This window comes from Oncorhynchus mykiss, chromosome 4 (assembly GCF_057628025.1).
Source record: "Oncorhynchus mykiss isolate SJ-2025 chromosome 4, ASM5762802v1, whole genome shotgun sequence".
Lineage (NCBI taxonomy): Eukaryota > Metazoa > Chordata > Actinopteri > Salmoniformes > Salmonidae > Oncorhynchus > Oncorhynchus mykiss.
Window position 1 is genome coordinate 78,654,088 of NC_143025.1, and position 25,348 is coordinate 78,679,435.

General features: G+C 43.5%; 1 protein-coding gene across 2 annotated transcripts in view; it reads left to right on the forward strand.

Annotated features, from left to right (window-relative positions):
* The first annotated feature begins 397 nt into the window (after positions 1-397).
* LOC110522452 (bromo adjacent homology domain-containing 1 protein) overlaps positions 398-25,348 on the forward strand; it is a 41,885-nt gene continuing 16,934 nt past the window's right edge. Inside the window, exon 1 of one of the 2 annotated variants that reach the window (XM_021600854.3) lies at positions 398-936. The gene's annotated coding sequence lies outside the window, so the exon portion shown is untranslated. Of the gene's footprint in view, positions 937-11,515; positions 11,937-25,348 lie in introns of those variants that run through there. The other variant, XM_021600855.3, reaches the window with a different exon arrangement.

Genomic DNA, 25,348 nt, shown 5'->3' on the forward strand with positions numbered 1-25,348 from the left:
AAACATTTGCAGGAGGATAGCCTGTGTTCGAGTGTCTCCACCTGTTAATTTTGTGGTAGCCTTGTCTAAAATGGATGCATGTTCATGAACTCAAGTTTAGGCTATGCTAAATAAAAAGTTGCATCCTGGAGGAAGGACCCGTAAAGGCCCAATACCCCCTATATTGCTGTTGAAAGATTGCCGACCAAGCGCTGGATGCCCCTTTTAAAAGCATCTCCATGTTGACCTCAAATGTGATCGGACACACACCCCTCCTGGGTGATGCTGTTATGTAAAATACGCTACACTGCCAAAAAATGTATATATATATTTTTTTACATGCAAAGAAAACAGTTCTGAGATGTTTTACCTGCTTTGAAGCCCGGGTCTGCTGAGGATTGGTACACTTTTCACAGCCAGTGCAACAGAGTAGCTTAGCTACAGCACTTGGGTTTCTGGCGAGCAGCCTTATTTGTCACTGGTGCGCAACTGAAACTGCCACACATTGCAGTTAGGTTGTACAGTGCATAACGGATAAAGCGACGTGTATCTCTACACTTTAGCCCGCCCCAATCAACGGTATCAACTCGTGTGTGGAAATAGGTCCGTGTTTGAGTTGATGTAGCTAACACTAGGGAGTACCTTTCGGCGAATAGGATGATGCTTGGAGTTGTTTACTTCTTTCGTCGATTGTTTTTGGGGGGTCCTCGAAAAGAGTGTGGAAATGCTAGAGGAAGCCACATCTAATTCGGCGACATTGACGTTCGCTGAGACAAGCACTTCAAGTAAAGAGCAGAATCCAGCAGCCCCAGCATCGGACAACTAGCTAGCTAGATTGTTCGTAGTTGTTAGCTATCCACCTCTGTTAAACAACACGGTGTCCTGGAGAGTATTATACCAAGATTGCAGATTGTTAGCGTGCAAATTAGGACAGGAGTGCCACGGAGACCCATACGGGTGAGTAGCTTGCGTTGCTGCTTCTTTTCTCATGGGTTCGTTCGTGGAGTAGCTAGGTAGCTAGCTAGCTAGATAATGCCACTAAACTAGCCCACACTATTTCTCTGTTCTTCCAGTGATGGCGATTGCGTTTGCTGTGTTTGTTTCGAGTCGTGTGTGTGTGTGCATTAATGAGTCAAGTAGCCATGAAAATAGGAAATTGTTTAGGGGAGTGGTACTTGGCTGTGCTGCTAGCCTAAAAGCGTGCGCGATGTATAGTGGTCATCCACTCCAGCCCGTGTATGCTACTGCAGTGGTTCCCAACCTTTTTCGGTTACTGTACCACCATCTGAACTTTGCTCTGCTCGGAGTACCCCTGAAGTAACCACTCATGTGCATTTTACCAGTAAGTCTATGGTCTCATGAGTCTACTCAAGTACCCCCTGTGGATAGGCCAAGTACCCCCAGGAGTCCTAGTACCCCCTGGTTGGAGACCACTATGCTACTGTGTCACTGCTACTCGTGCTAGCCAAGAAGTGAGCATTCGGAGCAATAGAGTCGATGTTGTGATTCAAAAGCGTGCAATTAGTTCTGAAATCTGGTGTAGTTACCAATAAATTGATGTTTCGCCTTCAATAAATACAACAATTAGGCAATGTTACAGCCTAATATATTATTTTATATGGTGACAGGTAGACTAGCAGTTAGAGCGTTGGGCCAGTAAACGAAATGTCGCAAGTTCGAATCCCCGATCCGACAAGGTGAAAAATGTCGACGTGCGCCTGAGCAAGGCACTAAACCCTAATTGCTCCAGGGTCGTCATTGATAGAACCTGGCGGTGACCCCACTCTGGCTAGGGAGAGTGGGATATGCACAAAGACATATTTCAAATTCATCACATGCTTGTGAATACAAACATGCACATATGTGCTTATTTGTCCTATTTCACACATCAAATTATTATTAGCTTGCTAAGCCACCTAGATGCATGACTCAACAACGAGCATAACATTTAGTTTCGTTTAAAACTATATCCTTCTTACGATCCCTTATAACACATGTATTAAGCTTTGTGCTTCTTTAACTTATATTGTTATTATGTTCTTTGTTGCATGTTTCTCTCAGAGTCAGTATCATGGTGTGTGTGCGTATGACACCGGACATCTCATTTCAAAATCATGGGCATTAATATGGAGTTGGTCCCTCCTTTGCAGCTATAACAGCCTCCACTCTTCTGGGAAGGCTTTCCACTAGATGTTGGAACATTGTTGCAGGGGAATTACTTCCATTCAGCCACAAGAGCATTAGTGAGGGAGGGCACTGATGTTGTGTGATTAGGCCTGGCTCGCAGTTGGTGTTCCAATTCATCCCAAAGGTGTTCGATGGGGTTGAGGTCAGTGCTCTGTGCAGGCCAGTCAAGTTCCTCCACACTGATCTCGACAAACAATTTCTGTATGGACCTTGCTTTGTGCATGGGGGCATTGTCATTATGAAACAGGAAAGCGCCTTCCCCAAACTGTTGCCAGAAAGTTGGAAGCACAGAATCGTCTACAATGTCATTGTATGTTGTAGCGTTAAGATTTCCCTTCACTGGAACTAAGGGGCCTTGCCCGAACCATGAAAAACAGCCCCAGACCATTATTCCTCCTCCACCAAACTTTAGTTGGCACTATGCATTCGGGTAGGTAGTGTTCCCCTAACATCCGCCAAACCCACATTCATCTGTCGGACTGCCAGATGGTGAAGCGTGATTCATCACTCCAGAGAATGCATTTCCACTGTTCCAGAGTCCAATGGTGGCAAGCTTTATACCACTCCAGCCGACGCTTGGCATTGTGCATGGTGATCTTAGGCTTGTGTGTGGCTGTTCAGCCGTGGAAACCCATTTCATGAGGATCCTGACGAACAGTTCTTGTGCTGACGTTGCTTCCAGAGCCCGTTTGAAACTTGGTAGTGAGTGTTGCAACCGAGAACAGACAATATTTATGCGCTACGCGTTTCAGCACTCTGTGGTCCTGTTCTGTGAACTTGTGTGGCCTACCACTTCGTGGCTGAGAGGTTGTTGCTCCTGGACATTTCCACTTCACAATAACAGCACTTACAGTTGACCGGGGCAGCTCTAGCAGGGCAAACATTTTACGAACTGACTTGTTAGAAAGGTGGCATCCTTTCTACGGCAACGTTGAAAGTCACTGAGCTCTTGAGTAAGACCATTCTACTGCCCATGTTTGTCTATGGAGATTACACCTGTCAGCAATGGGTGTGGCTGAAATAGCTGAATCCACTCATTTGAAGGGTTGTCCGCATACTTTTGTGTGTATATATAGTGTATATCAAAATATGCAAATTAGATCATATAGGCCTTACGTGTGCCTATACTGCCAATCTGCTTTAATAGACACTGGATAAAGTCATTATATTTTGGGGGGCTTTCATTTGAAAAAGACTCCAGGGGCCTAATTTATCAACTGTGTAAATTTTTCACGAAATTCTTGCATATTTGGAGATTCTTGGATTTGCGTGCGCAATAAATTATTGGGATTTATCAAACTGTCACATGCGCATGTGTTCATTAATAGATCAGAGCCATAGTATATTTCTACGCTCGTGAACAAGCGTAACAACCAATGATATAAACCCTGGATGGCTGCTGCTGTGTTTTGGCCAGTGAGAGGCTTTGAAGCCACCGATAGGCCTTACTGGCACTCCCCAGAAGGAGCAGTCCTCCATAGGAATGAATTGAATTCTACAGTATTTCAATTAAATGTTTCAAGGACAAAATGACATGTATTTTTGTTGTTGTGGTGGGGGAAGGTAACATTAGAACTTTAAAAAAAAGTACAATTTAAGGAAAATGTTTTATACGTTTTATATTTTTTCTTTGTATGTTTAGCTCACATAATTTAAAAGTATGCATTTAAGGTTTCTGTAATAGAATAAACGTGGCAAAAACAAATGTAGATATTCATAATAAAGCGCCCCCTGTCAGTGATCTAGTGTATATTTAAATCATTGGTTACAACCCAGCCTGGAAAACGCCCTCTATTCACCTTGCATGCTAACAGCAACGCTCTCATTTGCTGTATGATTTTGGATGTTGGAACTGGGCCATGATGGTTTCTAAAGCGCAATGGCAAAAATGTATTACAGTTCTGTAGTGGTATTTTGCAGTGACTTTTTCCAATTTAAAATGCATGCTGCCTATAGCGAGTGCTAAACACTGGCCGCGCATTCTGCAAGATTGTCTTTTCAACTATTTAAAAGTAAATGCTTCAGCCCACACTTCTATGCAAAAGACAAATTGTTGTTAAATATTTTGTTTCAGGACATGATTGTGTTTCTATCTCCTGCCTTTGGGCGGCAGGTAGCCTAGTGGTTAGTGTTGGACTAGCAACTGTAAGGTTGCAAGATCAAATCCCTGAGCTGACAAGATAAAAATCTGTCGTTCTGCCCCTGAACAAGGCAGGTAACCCATTGTTCCTAGGCCATCATTGAAAATAAGAACGAGTTCTTAACTAACTTGCCTAGTTAAATAACGGTCAAATACAATAAAAATAGGCTCTGAGATTAAATAGGCTACGATTTCGTGCTCCTACCACACAGCAATACTAGCCTATACTGTCAAAAGGCTACCGGTTTATTTACTTTCGCGCATACTTGGCTATTGAATGAGCAATGGATAAATAGTAGCCTAATATTTGTTGTGCAATAACCCAGTCATGTCAGAAAATGAGAGCTGTGCTGCAGCATATGATTTAGGCCTATAAATTAAAATAAACACATTAGGCTACATGCTGCTACTGTTTTATCATGCTTTTGAAGTTTTTGTTAGCCTACCGTAATTATAATTCCTGTGCATCAAACACTTCAAATTCCCCATAAGAACAATATTTTCTTGCAATACAACTGATCAACTACCAGAAATTGTGTACGCGTGGTCTGAGCTGTACCTTGAGGTATGCGCATGCACCTTTGATAAATGCATTTCGGCATACATTTGACAAAATAATCTTAGCTAGAACACAATGTTAGAGATATCGGCAATTGCATAATGACAAAGAAAAAACAAGTTTGTAGACATTTTTGCAAATGTATACACTACCGTTCAAAAGTTAATGGTTACTTAGAAATGTCCTTGTGTTTGAAATTTAAAAAAAGTGTCCATTAAAATAACATTAAATTGATCAGAAATATAGTTTAGACATTGTTAATGTTGTAAATGACTAGCGTAGCTGGAAACGGCATAGGTGTACAGAGGCCCATTATCAGCAACAATCACTCCTGTGTTCCAATTGCACGTTGTGTTAGATTAGCTAAGTTTATAATTTTAAAAGGCTAATTGATAATTACAAAAACCCTTTTGCAATTGTTAGCACAGCTGAAAACTGTTGTTCTGATTAAAGAAGCAATAAAACGGGCTTTCTTTAGACTAGTTGAGTATCTGGAGCATCAACATTTGTGGGTTCGATTACAGGCTCAAAATGGCCAGAAACAAGAAACATTCTGAAACTTGTCAGTCTATTCTTGTTCTGAGAAATGAAGGCTATTCCATGCAATAAATTGCCAAGAAACTGAAGATCTCGTACAACGCTGTGCACTAGTCCCTTCACAGAACAGCGCAAACTGCCTCTAACCAGAATTGAAAGAGTGGGAGGCCCCGGTGCACAACTGAGCAAGCGGACAGGTATATTAGTGTCTACTTTGAGAAACAGAAGCTTCACAAGTCCTCAACTAGCAGCTTCATTAAATCGTACCCGCAAAACACCAATCTAAAAGTCAACAGTGAAGAGGCGACTCCGGGATGCTGGCCTTCTAGGCAGAGTTGCAATGAAAAAGCCATATCGCAGACTGGCCAATAAAAATAAAATATTTAGATGGGCAAAATAACACAGATTGGAAAAAAGTGCTATGGTCAGACAAATCTACGTTTGAGGTGTTTGGATCACAAAGAAGAACATTTGTGAGATGCAGAAAAATGAAAAGATGCTGGAGGAGTGCTTGACGCCATCTGTCAAGTATGGTGGAGGCAATGTGATGGTCTGGGGGGGGGGGGGGGGGGCTTTGGTGGTGGTAAAGTGGAAGATTTGTACAGGGTAAAAGGGATCTTGAAGAAGGAAGGCTATCACTCAATTTTGCAACTCCATGCCATACCCTGTGAACGGCACTTAATTTGAGCCAATTTCCTCCAACAACAGGACAATGACCCTAAGCACAGCTCTAAACTATGCAAGAACTATTTAGGTAAGAAGCAGTCAGCTGGTATTCTGTCTATAATGGAGTGGCCAGCACAGTCACCGGATCTCAACCCTATTGAGCTGTTGTGGGAGCAGCTTGACTGTATGGTATGTAAGAAGTGCCCATCAAGCCAATCCAACTTGTGGGAGGTGCTTCAGGAAGCATTGGGTGAAATCTCTTCAGATTACCTCAAAAAATGGACATCTAGAATGCTAAAGGTCTACAAGGTTGAAATTGCTGCAAATGGAGGATTATTTGACGTAAGCAAAGTTTGAAGGACACAATTATTATTTAAATTACACATCATTATTTATAACCTTGTCAACATTTTTACTATATTTCCAATTATTTTGCAACTAACTACATGCATGTTTTTCATGGAAAACAAGGACATTTCTAAGTGACCAACTTTTGAATGGTAGTGTGTATATAAAAAACAGAAATATTACATTTACATAAGTATTCAGACCTTTTACTCAGTTCTTTGTTGAAGCACTTTTGCAAGCGATTACAGCCTCGAGTCTTCTTGGGTATGATGCTACAAGCTTAGCACACTTGTATTTGGGTAGTTTCTCCCATTCTTCTCTTCTGATCCTCTCAAGCTCTGTCAGGTTAGATGAGGAGCGTCTCTGCACAGCTATTTTCAGGTCTCTCCAGAGATGTTTGATTGGGTTCAAGTCCGGGCTCTGGCTGGGCCACTCAAGGACATTCAGAGACTTGTCCCGAAGCCACTTCTGCATTGTTGGCTGTGTGCTTAGGGTTGTTGTCCTTCGCCCCAGTCTGAGGTCCTGAGCGCTCTAGAGCAGGTTTTCATCAAGGATATCTCTGTACTTAGCTCTGTTCATCTTTCCCTCGATCCTGACTAGTCTTCCAGTCCCTGGCACTGAAAAACATCCCTGCAGCATGATGCTGCCACCACTATGCTTCACCGTAGGGATGGTGCCAGTTTTCCTCCAGACGTGACACTTGGCATTCAGGCCAAAGAGTTCAATCTTGGTTTCATCAGACCAGATAATCTTGTTTCTCATGGTCTGAGTCTTTAGGTGCCTTTTGGCAAACTCCATGTGGGCTGTCATGTGCCTTCTACTGAGGAGTGGCGTCCGTCTGGCTTCTCTACCATAAAGACCTGATTGGTGGAGTGCTGCAGAGATGGTTGTCCTTCTGGTTGTCATTCCTTCCAAAAGGCACCTAAAGGAATTTCAGACCATTCAGAAACAATATTGAACTTTTTGGCTGGAATACCAAGCGTCACGTCTGGAGGAAACCTGGCACCATCCTTACGGTGAAGCATGGTGGTGGTAGCAGCATGCTGTGGGGATGTTTTTCAGTGGCAGGGACTGATTTACTAATCAGGATCAAGGGAAAGATGAACGAAGCTAAGTACAGAGATCCTTGATGAAAACCTGCTCCAGAGCGCTCAGGACCTCAGAACGGGGTGAAGGTTCACCTTCCAACAGGACAATGACACAAAGCACATAGCCAAGACAACGCAGAAGTGGCTTCGGGACAAGTCTCTGGATGTCCTTCAGTGGCCAAGCCAGAGCCCGTACTTGAACCCGATCTAACATATCTGGAGAGACCTGAAAATAGCTGTGCAGCGACGCTCCCCATCCAACCTGACAGAGTTTGAGAGGATCTGCAAAGAAGAATGGGAGAAACTCCCCAAATACAGGTGTGCCAAGCTTGCAGCGTCATACCCAAGAAGACTCAAGGCTGTAATCGCTGCCAAAGGTGTTTCAACAAAGTACTGAGTAAAGGTTCTGAATACTTACGTTTTTTTATTTTTAATAAATTAGCAAAAAATGCAAAACCTGTTTTTGCTATGTCATTATGGGGTATTGTGTGTAGATTGATTAAATTGCTTTTTTTCCCATCAATTTTAGAATAAGGTTGTAACGCAACAAAATGTGGAAAAAGTCAAGGGGTCTGAATACTTTCCGAATGCACTGTGTGTATGATATGTGTGTAATATATGTATCTCAATAGCCATCACATCCACAGCTGTTACGGGTGTTACAGATATCAACATGCTGAAAAAGGATACTGACAATGAAAAGGGAGTAACCAATTATAGACCATATATAACCTTGACGAAAGTTAGCTTCACAGAGAACATTTCAAGATCTGATGTAAGGTGCATGTTTTACCCCAAAAAATCATACAAATGTTTTGTAACATTGTCTGTCCCAGTCACCTGCTATCTTTATAAGACTAGAATGCACAAAAAAACTCAAGACACTTCAATTTGGTTTGTATTGCTTCATTAACATCTCATCTTCATAACTAACACTGGGGGACAGCTGTGAGTGGAAAAACAAGCTATTTGTGCCCATTCTAATAGCCTTGGACACCTACTCTGTAATGGTTAAAATTTAGTAAAATTCATCCTTTTCAAATAAAGCCTGAACTCCAACATATACAGTAGACCTTAAGGATAATTAAAGCCTGAACTCCAACATATACTGTAGACCTTAAGGATAATTAAAGCCTGAACTCCAACATATACTGTAGACCTTAAGGATAATTAAAGCCTGAACTCCAACATATACTGTAGACCTTAAGGATAATTAAAGCCTGAACTCCAACATATACTGTAGACCTTAAGGATAATTAAAGCCTGAACTCCAACATATACTGTAGACCTTAAGGATAATTAAAGCCTGAACTCCAACATATACTGTAGACCTTAAGGATAATTAAAGCCTGAACTCCAACATATACTGTAGACCGTAAGGATAATTAAAGCCTGAACTCCAACATATACTGTAGACCTTAAGGATAATTAAAGCCTGAACTCCAACATATACTGTAGACCTTAAGGATAATTAAAGCCTGAACTCCTACATATACTGTAGACCTTAAGGATAATTAAAGCCTGAACTCCAACATATACTGTAGACCTTAAGGATAATTATGGAAATTACTAACTTTAATGTGCATGTGTAAAAGACGTCACACTTCTTGCTTAGTCAGTACCGCTTCCTCCTGATTCGGCTCAAAACGAGGCTCGGACCCAGGACCCCTGCCTTGCTAGCACACGTAGCCGCCCTCCTGAAGCATGTTACCAGTCGGTGCCACACAAAAAGCTAGCTATTTGCTGGCGCAGGTGGCGGCACATGCTCAGGTTGACTTTTACACAAAACCGCCCTTCTACAGATGTTCCCCTCACACAGTAGAGCCCATCTCTCACAGGTGTAGATGAAGTTTGGGGTGCAACATCATTACAACAAGTCCAGTCAGACCTGTATGGAGGACAGGAGAATGGGAAGTATTTGTCATTCTAAACTAAAGGGTGTCACTGACTGTGATAAAACTCCCCTGGAAACAACAGCACAGAAATGTTCCCTTGCCATTAGGTGGGGAAGATGGTACAGCATGGAAGTGTCATCAGATAAATGGTTTGGGAAATTACCACTTTGTATTAGTCACTCTGCTCTTTCTCTCCTTCCTGCTACATATTACCATAGCTGAAAAACAATTCCATGACTTTGTTGTTTGTGAACAGCCCACAGATAGAGTTTGTGATTAATATATCACCTTAAAACAGTGTAGTTTAAATCTAGTCAATGCAAGGATTTTTGGTTCTATGTTTTTGTTTTAATATTATTAAAGTGATGTTTGTCTCCATTTTGCAGGATTATAAGGCTTTGGGTGAACAGATAAAGTTACTCTTTGACGTCCTGGTTTGTTGCCGATTAGACATTAATCTCTGGGGTAGAGGGTACTGTAGTTGGCTATAGTATATAAAAGTTATTCAGTCACTAGCTGTAGTTTTGTAGGGAAGCAGCCGGTAGCCTAGTGGTTAAGGTGAAAAATCAAATAACCCTAATTTGTTCCAGGGTTGCAGTACTACTATGACTGACCCTGTAAAACAGCACATTTCACTGCATCTCTCTGTGTATGTGACAATAAGATATTTGTTCTTGTTTGCATTATGCTTAATTTGGTTGTGTCACAGAGGTGTCATCAGCCTATAATGCAGTGGACTCCCGATAGGCTACTGGCTTGGGACTGTTGTGACAGTGCAGTGTGAAACTGAAAAACGATAGTGCGTTTAGCTTAGCTGAAGTGACTACTGATTGTGCCCTCAGTTATTGACATATCATTGAAATATGTCAAATTGTCAGTCATATGAGCGGCTGTGTAAAATGTTTATGAACTGGTTATTATTATCCATGAATGGCTGCTGTGTAATTTAAAGTGAAATTTTTAACTTGTGTATGTATATAGGACAGATGTTGCACCTATCGAGATGGCTCTATCTATAGAAATGGCATACAGAAACAATGTCAGTTGTCTCAGTTGAAGCCTTCAAGTCATCTGATAATTTACATTCTGTTCAGTCTGCAGCCCAAATCCTTTTCCTCAACCGATTTTCTGACCGAAATGATGCAATTGACAGACATTCAACTACATTTTTTAACAAAGATTACCATGGCTTCGATATGGATAGTCTGGAAACAGCCTACATCTGAAAGAGCGAACATTGGTGGTCGCGTGGCCAGATGTCTCGGCCTTGAAATTACACATTTTTCACCTTAATGCACATGGTGTTGTGGGGGATTTAAAATCGTATAGGGTTAATCTTAGTGTTCAACAGCTTCCTCTACTTGTCTCCTCTCCTTAATCTCGATAGTCTAAAGGAGCTTCCTCTCATTCATCTGCTTATATCTGAAAACCCATACCAAGGAAAAGCAATATGGTGGATACCCACTGGGGATTTGCTTTCAGCTGTCCAGTTCCTTCATATCTGTGCTGCTGAAGGAAAGGAGACAATGAGAGGAAGCAACTCCAGACTATTGAGAATGGCTGCCTATGCATTATTACATTGTAATCACCTGACACCTACACAAAACTAGGACCTGATAACTATAATTTATCATATTAATTTGCCCGTTATTACACGGAGTGTGGAGGCCCGCATATTATTAATGCGCTCGATTCATTTCCTCTGCAATATGACTGAGTGGTGTTTGCATGTACCTATAATACAGCAATAGATACTGTAATAAAGCGATTAATAAAACCGGTAATAGCGGTAGCCTAATGCACATGAAACAGCTTATGCCTGGTCCAAAGGTTCAATCATTTGGACCCTATACTAGTGAGAGGTTTGTAATATATTGATTGAAATTATAATTATTTCCATATCCAATTAACTGTTTGGGCACGCTAAGAAATCAATTAGGCCAATGAAATGGAGGGTTATTATTTGAAAAGCATTCTCATTTTATTCCACCACAGGCAATGAGAATGAACTGGTGTTTCCCTGCATGTTTTACATTCTCTTGGGTGTACATTACAATGTTGTGATAGCTGTACACACCAGAAGACGTGTGGAAATATAGCTATTGGTTTACTCAATGTGGTCTGGTCACGACAAAATGACAGGGTGAGGCTGGCGTTGAGGGCGGACAACATCGCTCCATAGCCGGTGCAATTAACCGAGTTGAATCAAGTTAATCCGAGCCACTTCGCAGGGGGACGCATATTCGACAAATATTTTGGGTTTTAGTCTTGAAATTAACCGCCAGGCCTTTTCGCTATTGGAAGACTGGGATGTCAGCGAGGCTTGTCTGTATAGCAATTGGTTAAAATGAAGTTTTCTGCAAATCCGTGAAGCCGAACCAGGAAGAGCAAAGCACATCGCGCAGGCAGCCACCGTCCTCTCTCTCTCCACTCCCCAGCTCTCCCCCAGTCAGTACAGAGATCAGTTCAGCCATCACACCAGTCCAGCACTATTTCGACGCTTCTCCAGGCATAGTATGACGGAGTCGTCGGAGTGTGTAAGTTAATATCTCTCAAATATTTCTTCCGAAACGATTTTCGAGTGCCGAGTGTTGAAGTTGCGTTCGGAGCCCGTCCAAAAAGGAGTGCAGAACCGATTTTCGCTTCGGAGAACGAAACCCCTTCTGCCATGCAAAATCGATAGCTGTAGCTTGCTAGCATACGATATCCTTGGGGTTTCAGACTAAGTAGTGGTATAATAGCTAATTATTTCGATGTTATTTTCATAAATAGCATGGAAAAAGTGTTTGTGGCACCATTATTTTGGCTGCGGTTTGTGTTCGGGTCGCCCACAGCCCCATAGATAGCAGTTACTTCAGATGGCAGGCTACTCACAGACGTCTAGCGAGCGAGGCGCAGCCTGCCTACTGTAACGTTATGTCGGCCCCGATGTCCTCAAGTAGGCTATAGGACGTTGTGTATGTTTGAGCAAGTCAAATAGGTCACCAGGGCGAAACTCAGGTGTTACATGTAGCGCTTAAAACGATTTAGATGGATTGTAGAGTAGACCCTCTGAAAACCATTTCATGACAAACAAGCCGACGCCTCGTGTTTATTGTTTTTGTTCGGGCATCGAAAGTGTTCAAAATACCCCCCTGTATCAGTTCAAAACACCTTACCCTGTGGGTTATTTTGGGGAAGTTCTCGGTCCCCTTGTCATTGCCCCCATATCTCACACGGTGTTAAGGTGTAATTACATAGATTAATGTCAGCGTGAATGCCTGGTTATGGAAATAATTGTGTCTAAATGTGGAGTAGCTTGCACTGAGAAATGGTAGGCAAGATAGATACATACTTATTAGGTGTCTGTATAGCCTGTAGGCTAGGCAACACAGGACATGACTGTTTGTTTTCTAACTTGTTTACCGAATGAAACCAGTGGCAGTGGGCTCTACAGTCATGTAACAATTATTTCATACAAATAATATGTAATTGCCTAATTGGTTTCTGCTGATTTCAGAATGTTTGCTGAAATGTAATGTCTGCTGGATTAGAATGTCTGGTGAATTTCATTCTGTTTAAAATGCCCAGATGTGTCAGATTGTCTTCATGCATATGGAAATCTCCCCGACCTCTCACGTACTCGATAACGGGCCAATCATGTTTTGACTATTTTCATCTCTTCAATATTGTTTGCTTTGAGTGCGTCGGCATGCGCTTCGATTTTGCTGCAATCCTTTTATTAAGTATTGTTTAGCATCTCCGCATTTTCATTTTTACAGCGAATCAGAAATTCCAGAACGTTCTTTCAGAAGAAGCATATGGAATAGACTACATTGTGGAAAGTTTACTGCTTCTTGGTAGTAAATGAAAAAGAAACCCACCAAGAGCAACATTTTCTCAAGCGGGTGTGAAGTGCAGTTCGACCCAATTATACATGATCGTGCTGTGGAAGGGTCAATGATCTCTGCTGAAGATGTAAAGTGAATTTCAAGGAATCCTTTTTTTATGACTACTTAAGGCCAAATTGATATCATTCGCAGCTCAGCATAAATAGATTAGTCGTATTTTGACACACACCTCTATTTTCATGATTTATTGGATTATTTCGTAGATTAGTGTTGATGTTATTGACTAAAATATACATTTGTGAATTAAAAGGTAGTGCTGTGACAGTCATGGAACATTGGTCTCGGCCGTGGTCTCGATCTTAACCGTTTTGAATCGCATTGGTTATCTACATTTTTTTAAATTAACACATTTAAAAATAAATGCATGTACTGCCATAGAAATATAATGAATAGAACAGGAATCCTCATTCAAATGAATGATGGCATAATGGGTGGCGGCCATTGCGTGTGTTCCCAGTTTAAGCAGGAAGTGTACCCATCAATACTTTTTTTAAATGTTTATTATTATTATTTTTTAACCTTTATCTAACTAGGCAAGTCAGTTATGAACAAATTCTTATTTTCAATGACGGCCTAGGAACAGTGGGTTAACTGCCTGTTCAAGGGCAGAAGGACAGATTTGTACCTTGTCAGCTCAGGGGTTTGAACTTGCAACCGTCCGGTTACTCTAACCACTAGGCTACCCTGCCGCCCCAATATGGGTTGTGATTAGTTGATTCAGCTCAATTGGCATTAAAAAATGCATTCCATTGCATGAGCTACATCAGTTAACATAATTTAAATGAACATTCTACATTATGGCGGCAAGTAGCCTAGTGGTTAGAGTGTTGGGCCAGTAACCGAAAGGTTGCTAAATCGATTCCCCGAGCTGACAAAGTAAAAATCTGTTGTTCTGTCCCTGAACAAGGCAGTAAACCCACTGTTCCTAGGCTGTCATTGTAAATAAGAATTTGTTCATAACTGACTTGCCTAGTTAAATAAAGGTTACACACACACTGACCAAAGTTATTTTGTTGGCATGTATGTATGTCCCCATTACCAGTAAAATATAATCGGAACCTATTTTCCATTTACTTGCTCTTTCATTGTTAATTTGTTCAGTTGTTTCATTCTCAACCAGGATTTCATCATACATGACAAGCAGTGAAGTTTCAACTCTGTCTGTCCGTGGCCTCTCTTCCTCGGAGCTTCACTATCACTGTGTCCGTTTCCATCTTGTCCAGCTGTGTCTAACATTTCACGTAAACCCTGTTTCTTGTCTGTATCGAAGTAGCGGTCCTTGTACCTAGCATCGATCATGGTGGAGACACAGTATAGAGGCTCAGAGAAAATGGCCCTAGGAGTGTGTTCATGTTTCAAACATGTTCTCAAGTGCCATTGAAATGGAAGCAGTGGTATGAGAACCGGCACATTCTTGAGCATGCAATACGGCTTTCCTCAGTACAAATTCCTTGTTGACCCACTGTGCTGTCAGACTGTATGCTCATGGGGCTGACATCGTTGGTCCAAATGTCAGTCGTGAAGCTAATAGCAGTGATGCCCATAGCAAGTAGCTCATGGATGTGTTTCAACAATACTGTGTAACTCCGGTAGGGCAACATCTGAAAAAGAGTGCCTTCTTGGTCGACAAAAGCCAACATCACCCATGACAGAGAACGGTTGATTGTCAAGGGCAATGAATTCCATTATCTTGGCGTTAATGGATTTCGCCTTTGAGTTGTCTCGCTGAAATGTTCTTACTCTTTCAAATGACTGCTGGACTTGAACTTGTTTAGTTGTTGGAAGTGTGCGCTTAGTATTTTTCTGCTTTTGTTCTGTGTAACGCTGTATTTTCTGTGGCGTCATTACGTCATCTGCCTACGTTATATAGGTATGCACGTCATCTGCCTACGTTATATAGGTATCCACGTCATCTGCCTACGTTATATAGGTATGCACGTCATCTGCCTACGTGCATACCTATATAACGTCATCTGCCTACGTTATATAGGTATGCACGTCATCTGCCTACGTTATATACAGTGCCTTGCGAAAGTATTTGGCCCCCTTGAACTTTGCGACCTTTTGCCACATTTCAGGCTTCAAACATAAAGATATAAAACTGTATTTTTTTGTGAAGAATCAACAACAAGTGGGACACAATCATGAAGTGGAACGACATTTATTGGATATTTCAAACTTTTTTAACAAATCAAAAACTGAAAAATTGGGCGTGCAAAATTATTCAGCCCCTTTACTTTCAGTGCAGCAAACTCTCTCCAGAAGTTCAGTGAGGATCTCTGAATGATCCAATGTTGACCTAAATGACTAATGATGATAAATACAATCCACCTGTGTGTAATCAAGTCTCCGTATAAATGCACCTGCACTGTGATAGTCTCAGAGGTCCGTCAAAAGCGCAGAGAGCATCATGAAGAACAAGGAACACACCAGGCAGGTCCGAGATACTGTTGTGAAGAAGTTTAAAGCCGGATTTGGATACAAAAAGATTTCCCAAGCTTTAAACATCCCAAGGAGCACTGTGCAAGCGATAATATTGAAATGGAAGGAGTATCAGACCACTGCAAATCTACCAAGACCTGGCCGTCCCTCTAAACTTTCAGCTCATACAAGGAGAAGACTGATCAGAGATGCAGCCAAGAGGCCCATGATCACTCTGGATGAACTGCAGAGATCTACAGCTGAGGTGGGAGACTCTGTCCATAGGACAACAATCAGTCGTATATTGCACAAATCTGGCCTTTATGGAAGAGTGGCAAGAAGAAAGCCATTTCTTAAAGATATCCATAAAAAGTGTTGTTTAAAGTTTGCCACAAGCCACCTGGGAGACACACCAAACATGTGGAAGAAGGTGCTCTGGTCAGATGAAACCAAAATTGAACTTTTTGGCAACAATGCAAAACGTTATGTTTGGCGTAAAAGCAACACAGCTGAACACACCATCCTCACTGTCAAACATGGTGGTGGCAGCATCATGGTTTGGGCCTGCTTTTCTTCAGCAGGGACAGGGAAGATGGTTAAAATTGATGGGAAGATGGATGGAGCCAAATACAGGACCATTCTGGAAGAAAACCTGATGGAGTCTGCAAAAGACCTGAGACTGGGACGGAGATTTGTCTTCCAACAAGACAATGATCCAAAACATAAAGCAAAATCTACAATGGAATGGTTAAAAAATAAACACATCCAGGTGTTAGAATGGCCAAGTCAAAGTCCAGACCTGAATCCAATCGAGAATCTGTGGAAAGAACTGAAAACTGCTGTTCACAAATGCTCTCCATCCAACCTCACTGAGCTCGAGCTGTTTTGCAAGGAGGAATGGGAAAAAATGTCAGTCTCTCGATGTGCAAAACTGATAGAGACATACCCCAAGCGACTTACAGCTGTAATCGCAGCAAAAGGTGGCGCTACAAAGTATTAACTTAAGGGGGCTGAATAATTTTGCACGCCCAATTTTTCAGTTTTTTATTTGTTAAAAAAGTTTGAAAAATCCAATAAATGTCGTTCCACTTCATGATTGTGTCCCACTTGTTGTTGATTCTTCACAAAAAAATACAGTTTTATATATTTATGTTTGAAGCCTGAAATGTGGCAAAAGGTCGCAAAGTTCAAGGGGGCCGAATACTTTCGCAAGGCACTGTAGGTATGCACGTCATCTACCTACGTTATATAGGTATGCACGTCATCTGCCTGCGTTATATAGGTATGCACGTCATCTGCCTACGTTATATAGGTATGCACGTCATCTGCCTACGTTATATAGGTATGCACGTCAGCTTTGACATCGGTTTTGGACATCAGCGCTAAACTAGACATCATGCCGATGTTGGCATTTTAGCTAATATCGTCCGATTCCGATATACCCACCGATGTATATTGTGCATACCTACAAATTATAGGGTATTTAATTGTGTTGCTCATAATGTAGACATAATGACTACCTTTTTCAGCTTCAGTATAAAATTCCAAACACTTAAGACTGTCAATAACCATCAATTGCCATACTGTTGGATGTTAAGAATAATGGCTGTTTGGATTCTTCGTAAAGCACATTGCATTTTATTCATCCCTTTTAGTGAGTTTGCTTATAAAAAATAATCCTCCTGATTCTACCAGACTATTGATTGATACATATGATCATGTTTGACGTTAAGTGAAGATAATGGATAAGAGAAGGTAATGGATAAGAGAAGGTAATGGATAAGAGAAGGTAATGGATAAGAGAAGGTAATGGATAAGTGAAGGTAATGGATAAGATGGTAGAATTCATTTTTGGAAACTTTTGAATACACAGTTCTTTCTGTGAGAAATGTCTTGTGGATATAGATACCCACCTTCTTTGTGGTATGTGGCTCCTGTTGGCATGGTTTAATTTCGGCCCCTAAGCCCTTCCCCTAGGGCCCCTACCACTTCACTGTAAGAAATGGATAGCAGAGAATGAGTAATCAGTATACAGTGCATTCGAAAAGTATCCAGACCACTTTTTATTAGTTTTGTTATGTTACAGCCTTATTCTAAAATCGTTTTCCCCCAACGTCAATCTACATGCAATACCCAATAATGACAAAGCAAAAACAGGTTTTTAGGAATTTTTGCATATTCATAAAAACGTAAATTGAAATATCACATTTGCATAAGTCTTCAGACCCTTTGTTGAAGTACCTTTTGGCAGCGATTACAGCCTTGAATCTTGTATGACGCTACAAGATTTGGCACACCTGTATTTGGGGAGTTTCTCACATTCTTCTCTGCAGATCTTCTCAAGCTCTGTCAGGTTGGATGGGGAGCGTCGCTTCACAGATATTTTCAGGTCTCTCCAGAGATGTTAGATCTGGTTCAAGTCCAGGCTCTGGCTTGGCCACTCAAGGACATTGAGACTTGTCCCGAAGCCACTCCTGTGTTGTCTTGGCTGTGTGCTTAGGGTCGGTGTCCGGTTGGAAGGTGAATCTTTGCCCCATTCTGAGGTCATGAGCGCTATGGAGCAGGTTTTCATCAAGGATCTCTCTGTACTTTGCTCTGTTTTTCTTTCCCTTGATCCTGACAAGTCTCACAGTCCCTGCCCCTGAAAAAACATCCCCACAGCTTGATGTAGCCACCACCATGCTTCACCGTAGGGATGATGCCAGGTTTCATCTAGACGTGACGCTTGGCATTTAGGCCAAAGAGTTCAATATTGGTTTCATCAGACTAGAGAATCTTAATTCTCATGGTCTGAGTCCTTTAGGTGCTTTTTGGCAAACTCCAAGTGGGCTGTCATGTGCCTTTTACTGAGGAGTGGCTTCTGTCTAGCCATTCTACCATAAAGGCCGTATTGGTGGAGTGCTGCAGAGATGGTTCTCCTTCTGGAAGGTTCTCCCATATCCACAGAGGAACTCTGGACCTCTATCAGAGTGACCATTTGGGTTCTTGGTCATCTCACGGACCAATGCCCTTCTAACCGATTTCTCAGTTTTGCCGGGCGGCCAGCTCTAGGAAGAGTCTTGGTGGTTCCAAACTTCTTCCCTTTAAGAATGATGGAGGCCAGTGTGTTCTTGGGGACCTTCAATGCGGCAGACATGTTTTGGTACCCTTCCCCAGATCTGTCCCTTAACACAATCCTGTCCCGGACAATTCCTTCTACCTCATGGCTTGGTTTTTGCTCTGACATGCACTGTCAACTGTGAGACCTTATATAGATAGGTGTGTGTGTGTCTTTCCAAATCATGTCCAATCAATTGTGTTTACCACAGGTGGACGTCAATCAAGTTGTAGAAACATCTCAAGGATTATCAATGGAAACAGGATGTACCTGATCCCAATTTCCAGAGTCTCATAGCAAAGGGTCTGAATAATTATGTAGATAAGGTATTTTCTAAAAACCTGTTTTCACTTTGTCATTATGTGTAACGATTCTCTTCTTGTGAAGTAGAGGCGGACCAAAGCGCAGCGTGGTGGTTGTTCATTGTATTTATTGACGACACTATACATGAACAAACTAACGAAAAAAAACAAGAAACGTGAGAACTCAAAACAGCCCTGTCTGGTGCAAACACAAAAAACAGGAACAATCACCCACAAACACACAGTGAAACCCAGGCTACCTAAATATGGTTCCCAATCAGAGACAATGACGAACACCTGCCTCTGATTGAGAACCATATCAGGCCGAACATAGAACTAGACCAAAACATAGAAAAACAAACAGACTGCCCACCCAACTCACGCCCTGACCATACTAAATAAATACAAAAACAAAGGAAATAGAGGTCAGAACGTGACAGTACCCCCCCCCAAAGGTGCGGACTCCGGCCGCAAAACCTTGACCTATAGGGGAGGGTCTGGGTGGGCGTCTGTCCGCGGTGGCGGCTCTGGCGCGGGACGCGGACCCCACTTCGCCATTGTCTCAGTCCGCCTTATTGTCCGCCTCCGTGGCTTACTCACCATGCCCACCCCTCTCAATGACCCCACTGGACAGAGGGGCTGCTTGGGACAGAGGGGCAGCTTCTCGGGACAGAGGGACAGCTGCTCGGGACAGAGGGACAGCTGCTCGGGACAGAGGGACAGCTGCTCGGGACAGAGGGACAGCTGCTCGGGACAGAGGGACAGCTGCTCGGGACAGAGGGACAGCTGCTCGGGACAGAGGGACAGCTGCTCGGGACAGAGGGACAGCTGCTCGGGACAGAGGGACAGCTGCTCGGGACAGAGGGACAGCTGCTCCGGGCGGAGGGGCTCTAGCGGCCCCTGGCTGACTGGCGGCCCCTGGCTGACTGGCGGCACTGGCGGCCCCTGGTTGACTGGCGGCGCTGGCGCTGGGCTGACTGGCGGCACTGGTGGCCCCTGGTTGACTGGCGGCACTGGCGGCCCCTGGCTGACTGGCGGCACTGGCGGCCCCTGGCTGACTGGCGGCACTGGCGGCCCCTGGCTGACTGGCGGCACTGGCGGCCCCTGGCTGACGGGCGGCATTGGCGGCTCCTGGCAGACGGGCGACACTGGCGGCGCTGGGCAGACGGGCGGCACTGGCGGCGCTGGGCAGACGGGCGGCACTGGCGGCGCTGGGCAGACGGGCGGCGCTGGCGGCGCTGGGCAGACGGGCGGCGCTGGCGGCGCTGGGCAGACGGGAAGCTCCGATGGCGCCGGGCAGACGCGAAGCTCTGGCAGAGGCGCCGGGCAGACGGGAAGCTCCGGCAGAGGCGCCGGGCAGACGGGAAGCTCCGGCAGAGGCGCCGGACAGGCGGGAGGCTCCGGCAGAGGCGCCGGACAGGCGGGAGGCTCCGGCAGAGGCGCCGGACAGGCGGGAGGCTCCGGCAGAGGCGCCGGACAGGCGGGAGGCTCCGGCAGAGGCGCCGGACAGGCGGGAGGCTCCGGCAGAGGCGCCGGACAGGCGGGAGGCTCCGGCAGAGGCGCCGGACAGGCGGGAGGCTCCGGCAGAGGCGCCGGACAGACGGGAGGCTCCGGCAGAGGCGCCGGACAGGCGGGAGGCTCCGGCAGCGCTGGAGAGGAGGAAGGCTCTGGACGGATGGGCCGGAGAGACAGCCTGGTACGGGGAGCTGCCACCGGAGGGCTGGGGTGTGGAGGTGGTGACGGATAGACCGGGCCGTGCAGGCGCACTGGAGCTCTTGAGCACCGAGCCTGCCCAACCTTACCCGGTTGAATGGTCCCGGTCGCCCTGCCAGTGCGGCGAGGTGGAATAGCCCGCACTGGGCTATGCAGGCGAACCGGGGACACCATGCGCAAGGCTGGTGCCATGTAAGCCGGCCCAAGGAGACGCACTGGAGACCAGATGCGTAGAGCCGGCTTCATGGCACTTGGCTCGATGCCCACTCTAGCCCGGCCGATACGCGGAGCTGGAATGTACCGCACCGGGCTGTGCACCCGCACTGGGGACACCGTGCGCTCCACAGCATAACACGGTGCCTGCCCGGTCTCTCTAGCCCACCGGTAACCACAGGAAGTTGGCTCAGGTCTCCTACCTGGCGTAGCCATACTCCCTGTTAGCCCCCCCCCAATAAATTTTTGGGGCTGACTCCCGGGCTTCCATCCACGACGCCGCGCTGCCTCCTCATACCAGCGCCTCTCCGCTTTCGCCGCCTCCCGTTCTTCCTTGGGGCGGCGATACTCTCCTGGCTGAGCCCAAGGTCCTTTACCGTCTAATTCGTCCTCCCATGTCCATACCTCCTCGCGCTGCTCCTGCTGCTGCTTTCTCCTTTGCCCATTACCACACCGCTTGGTCCTGTTGTGGTGGGTGATTCTGTAACGATTCTCTTCTTGTGAAGTAGAGGCGGACCAAAGCGCAGCGTGGTGGTTGTTCATTGTATTTATTGACGACACTATACATGAACAAACTAACGAAAAAAAACAAGAAACGTGAGAACTCAAAACAGCCCTGTCTGGTGCAAACACAAAAAACAGGAACAATCACCCACAAACACACAGTGAAACCCAGGCTACCTAAATATGGTTCCCAATCAGAGACAATGACGAACACCTGCCTCTGATTGAGAACCATATCAGGCCGAACATAGAACTAGACCAAAACATAGAAAAACAAACATAGACTGCCCACCCAACTCACGCCCTGACCATACTAAATAAATACAAAAACAAAGGAAATAGAGGTCAGAACGTGACATTATGGGGTATTTTGTTTTAGATTGATGAGCAAAACAATTAATTAAATCCATTTTAGGATAAGTCTGTAATGTAACAAAATGTGGAAAAAATGAAGGGGTCTGAATACCTCCCCGAATACACTGTAATGATGTTCCATCTAGCTCTTCAAGACCCTTGGCTCCATAAGTGGAGCTTCTATAGGGCATTCATCTGTCCAGTCTTTTCAAATGGGTAGGAGGAGGGCTAGGATAAGGGACTAGAGATCAAAATGGAACCGGGCAGTACTTTTATATCAGTGAAAACTTCAAGTATATGTGTATACAGAATATATGTGGAAGGGTTTATGCCAGTGGTCGCCAACCGGTCAATCAACTAGGAATGCCTTGAAAATGGAGTTGACGTTATGTGCACTTGATTCAGAAGCCTTGTGCACCAGGTAAGCAAAGTTTCCCCATTTGTAACCATTTCATTTGTCTGAAAAGACCAACTCTGCCTACCTGGTGGACCGGGAAATCTGTGGCTAAATCGAGGCTTACTGCACTGGACAATCGGATAGTTCGAAACCCGCTCCTACAGCGCTTCCTTGACCCCTGCCACAGCAAAGTTTGATTCTGGCCTACGTGAGATCGAATAACTTTTAAAACCATGACTAGAGAGAGACTGTCAAAGAGTACAGCAAACAGCTGCTGTCCGACTGGGGAAAAATAGCGTTGAATGGTCATCCAACTCAGAATTCTATTTTTCTAGACCTCCGACTTTCCGACCTGAGGATCACTAACATCATGATTTGACCTAGTTTTTTTCAGAGTTCCCAGTTGTCCTGTTCATTACCATGACCATTAGGTGCAGGTATCATCAGTCCAGCAAAAATAAAATAAAAGAGCAAATTATTTCAGTTTATGCTCAGCTGTGCCTAGGACTGTGGCGGTCACACAATGTCTTCAGCCGGTGATTGTCAAGCAAATAACTGTCAGTCTCACAGTAATTGACCGTTAACTAACATAAACACATTTAGCATCCACACAGAGCTTCCACACAGCCTGCAAGCCATTTTAAAAAGTCAAATAAATCCATGTAATATGGCCTACACCTTCACAATAAGTACATTATTTATTTTAGACATGTCTAAAGAAGCATGAAGAAAATGTAGTGTATTTCAGAAGAAAATAATAGTGTACTCTGAGTTGTCCTGATGTGGCTATGCAAAATGGCTGTGGGCTACACTAGTTCATTTAGCAGACAAGATGTGCTCATCATTTGGTGGTATTATTTTATAGTATGAAGAATACAATTGAACAAAGCTGAATTTAAATATAAATATTTTCTCAACGATTAGAAAGGACTGTGCACATGCGGCTATTGTGCGTTGAGCGGTTAACAAAGAAATAGGTACTCCTATTTGCTTAATTTAGAGTTATTAATGTAACTTTAGTTGTTCTACAAACATTGGGCTATATGTTTAGATGTTTAATACATTGTAAGGCTTGGGTAGGTTACTTTATAAATGTAATCCGTTACACTTACTATTTACCTGTCCAAAATTGTAATCAGTAACGTAACTTTTGGATAACCCAAACTCAGTAACGTAAACGAATTACATTCAGTTACTTTTAGATTACTTTCCCCTTAAGAGGCCTTAGATGAAGACAAAAATGGATGTTACCAATTGAACAACATCTATTGCAGGATAAATCAATGTTAAACTTTACATAGCTGGCCATATGGATGTTAAATTTTACTTTATGGGTTGGTTATGTATACTTCTTCTAACCCATCGCTTTCTGCTACATGTAATAATACAATTAAATTGTATCTTTACATTAAAACCCAAAGTATCAGAATTCCAGTTATTCCAATAAATGTTATACCCCTTGATCTTCAAGAATAGGACTTGAAAGTATGGAAGTATAGACTAGCCAAATGGTTTTACCTGAGCATGACCCCAAAACTAATGATTTCTTAGCCAGCCCTACTCTGTTGTTTATGATTTAGTTGTCATGGAGGACTGATTGGGCTCATTGATTTGAGTTAAAATGAAAATGAAATGCTGCGCTCATTGAATGGCATGCTTTGAGCACTATTGAAAAGTGATATTTACATGTGAAAAATGAATGCCATATGCTGCATTTGCTATGGGCCTATTGTTTACCTTTTTGTTGGTGACACTTTGATATCTTGATAATATACAGATATTTAAAGGGCAAATCTGCGTATGAAATAATAACAAAAGGGCCTTCCTGCCTCTGTTTTGGTAAAATGCTGAGGACTGGGCCTGGAGAAATATAACCACTCAGATTAATAGACCGCTATGGATGCAAGGACTTACCATCACTGATATCAATTATAGTTTTAACCATGTTATAAGGTTACACAGTGTTTTTTTTACAATGTTTACACACATTGGCGATAAACAAGTGGGACAGTTGAACGAAGCTCATGAGGCATTTATACAGTTGAAGTCGGAAGTTTACATACACTTAGGTTGGAGTCATTAAAACTCGTTTTTCAACCACTCCACACATTTCTTGTTAACAAACTATAGTTTTGGCAAGTTGTTTAGGACATCTCCTTTGTGCATGACACAAGTCATTTTTCCCAACAATTGTTTACAGACAGATTATTTCACTCATAATTCACTGTGTCACAATTCCAGTGGGTCAGATGTTTACATACACTAAGTTGACTGTGCCTTTAAACAGCTTGGAACATTCCAGAAAATGCTGCCATGGCTTTAAAAGCTTCTGATAGGCTAATTTACATAATTTGAGTCAATTGGAGGTGTACCTGTGGATGTATTTCAAGGCCTACCTTAAAACTCAGTGCCTCTTTGCTTGACATTATGGGAAAATCAAAAGAAATCAGCCAAGACCTCAGAAAAAAGATTGTAGACCTCCACAAGTCTGGTTCATCCTTGGGAGCAATTTCCAAATGCCTGAAGGTACCACGTTCATCTGTACAAACAATAGTACGCAAGTATAAACACCATGGGACCACGCAGCCGTCATACCACTTAGGAAGGAGACGCCTTCTGTCACCTAGAGATGAACGTACTTTGGTGCGAAAAGTGCAAATCAATCCCAGAACAACAGCAAACGATCTTGTGAAGATGCGGGTGGAAACAGGAACAAAAGTATCTATATCCACAGTAAAACGAGTCCTATAGCGACATAACCTGAAAGGCCGCACAGCAAGGAAGAAGCCACTGCTCCAAAACCGTCATAAGAAAGCCAGACCAAGGTTTGCAACTGCACATAGGGACAAAGATGGTACTTTTTGGAGAAATGTCCTCTAGTCTGATGAAACAAAAATATAACTGTTTGGCCATAATGTTTGGAGGAAAAAGGGGGAGGCTTGCAAGCCGAAGAACACCATCCCAAATGTGAAGCCCGGGGGTGGCAGCATCATGTTGTGGAGGGTGCTTTGCTGCAGGAGGGACTGGTGCACTTCACAAAATAGAGGGTGGGAAAGTG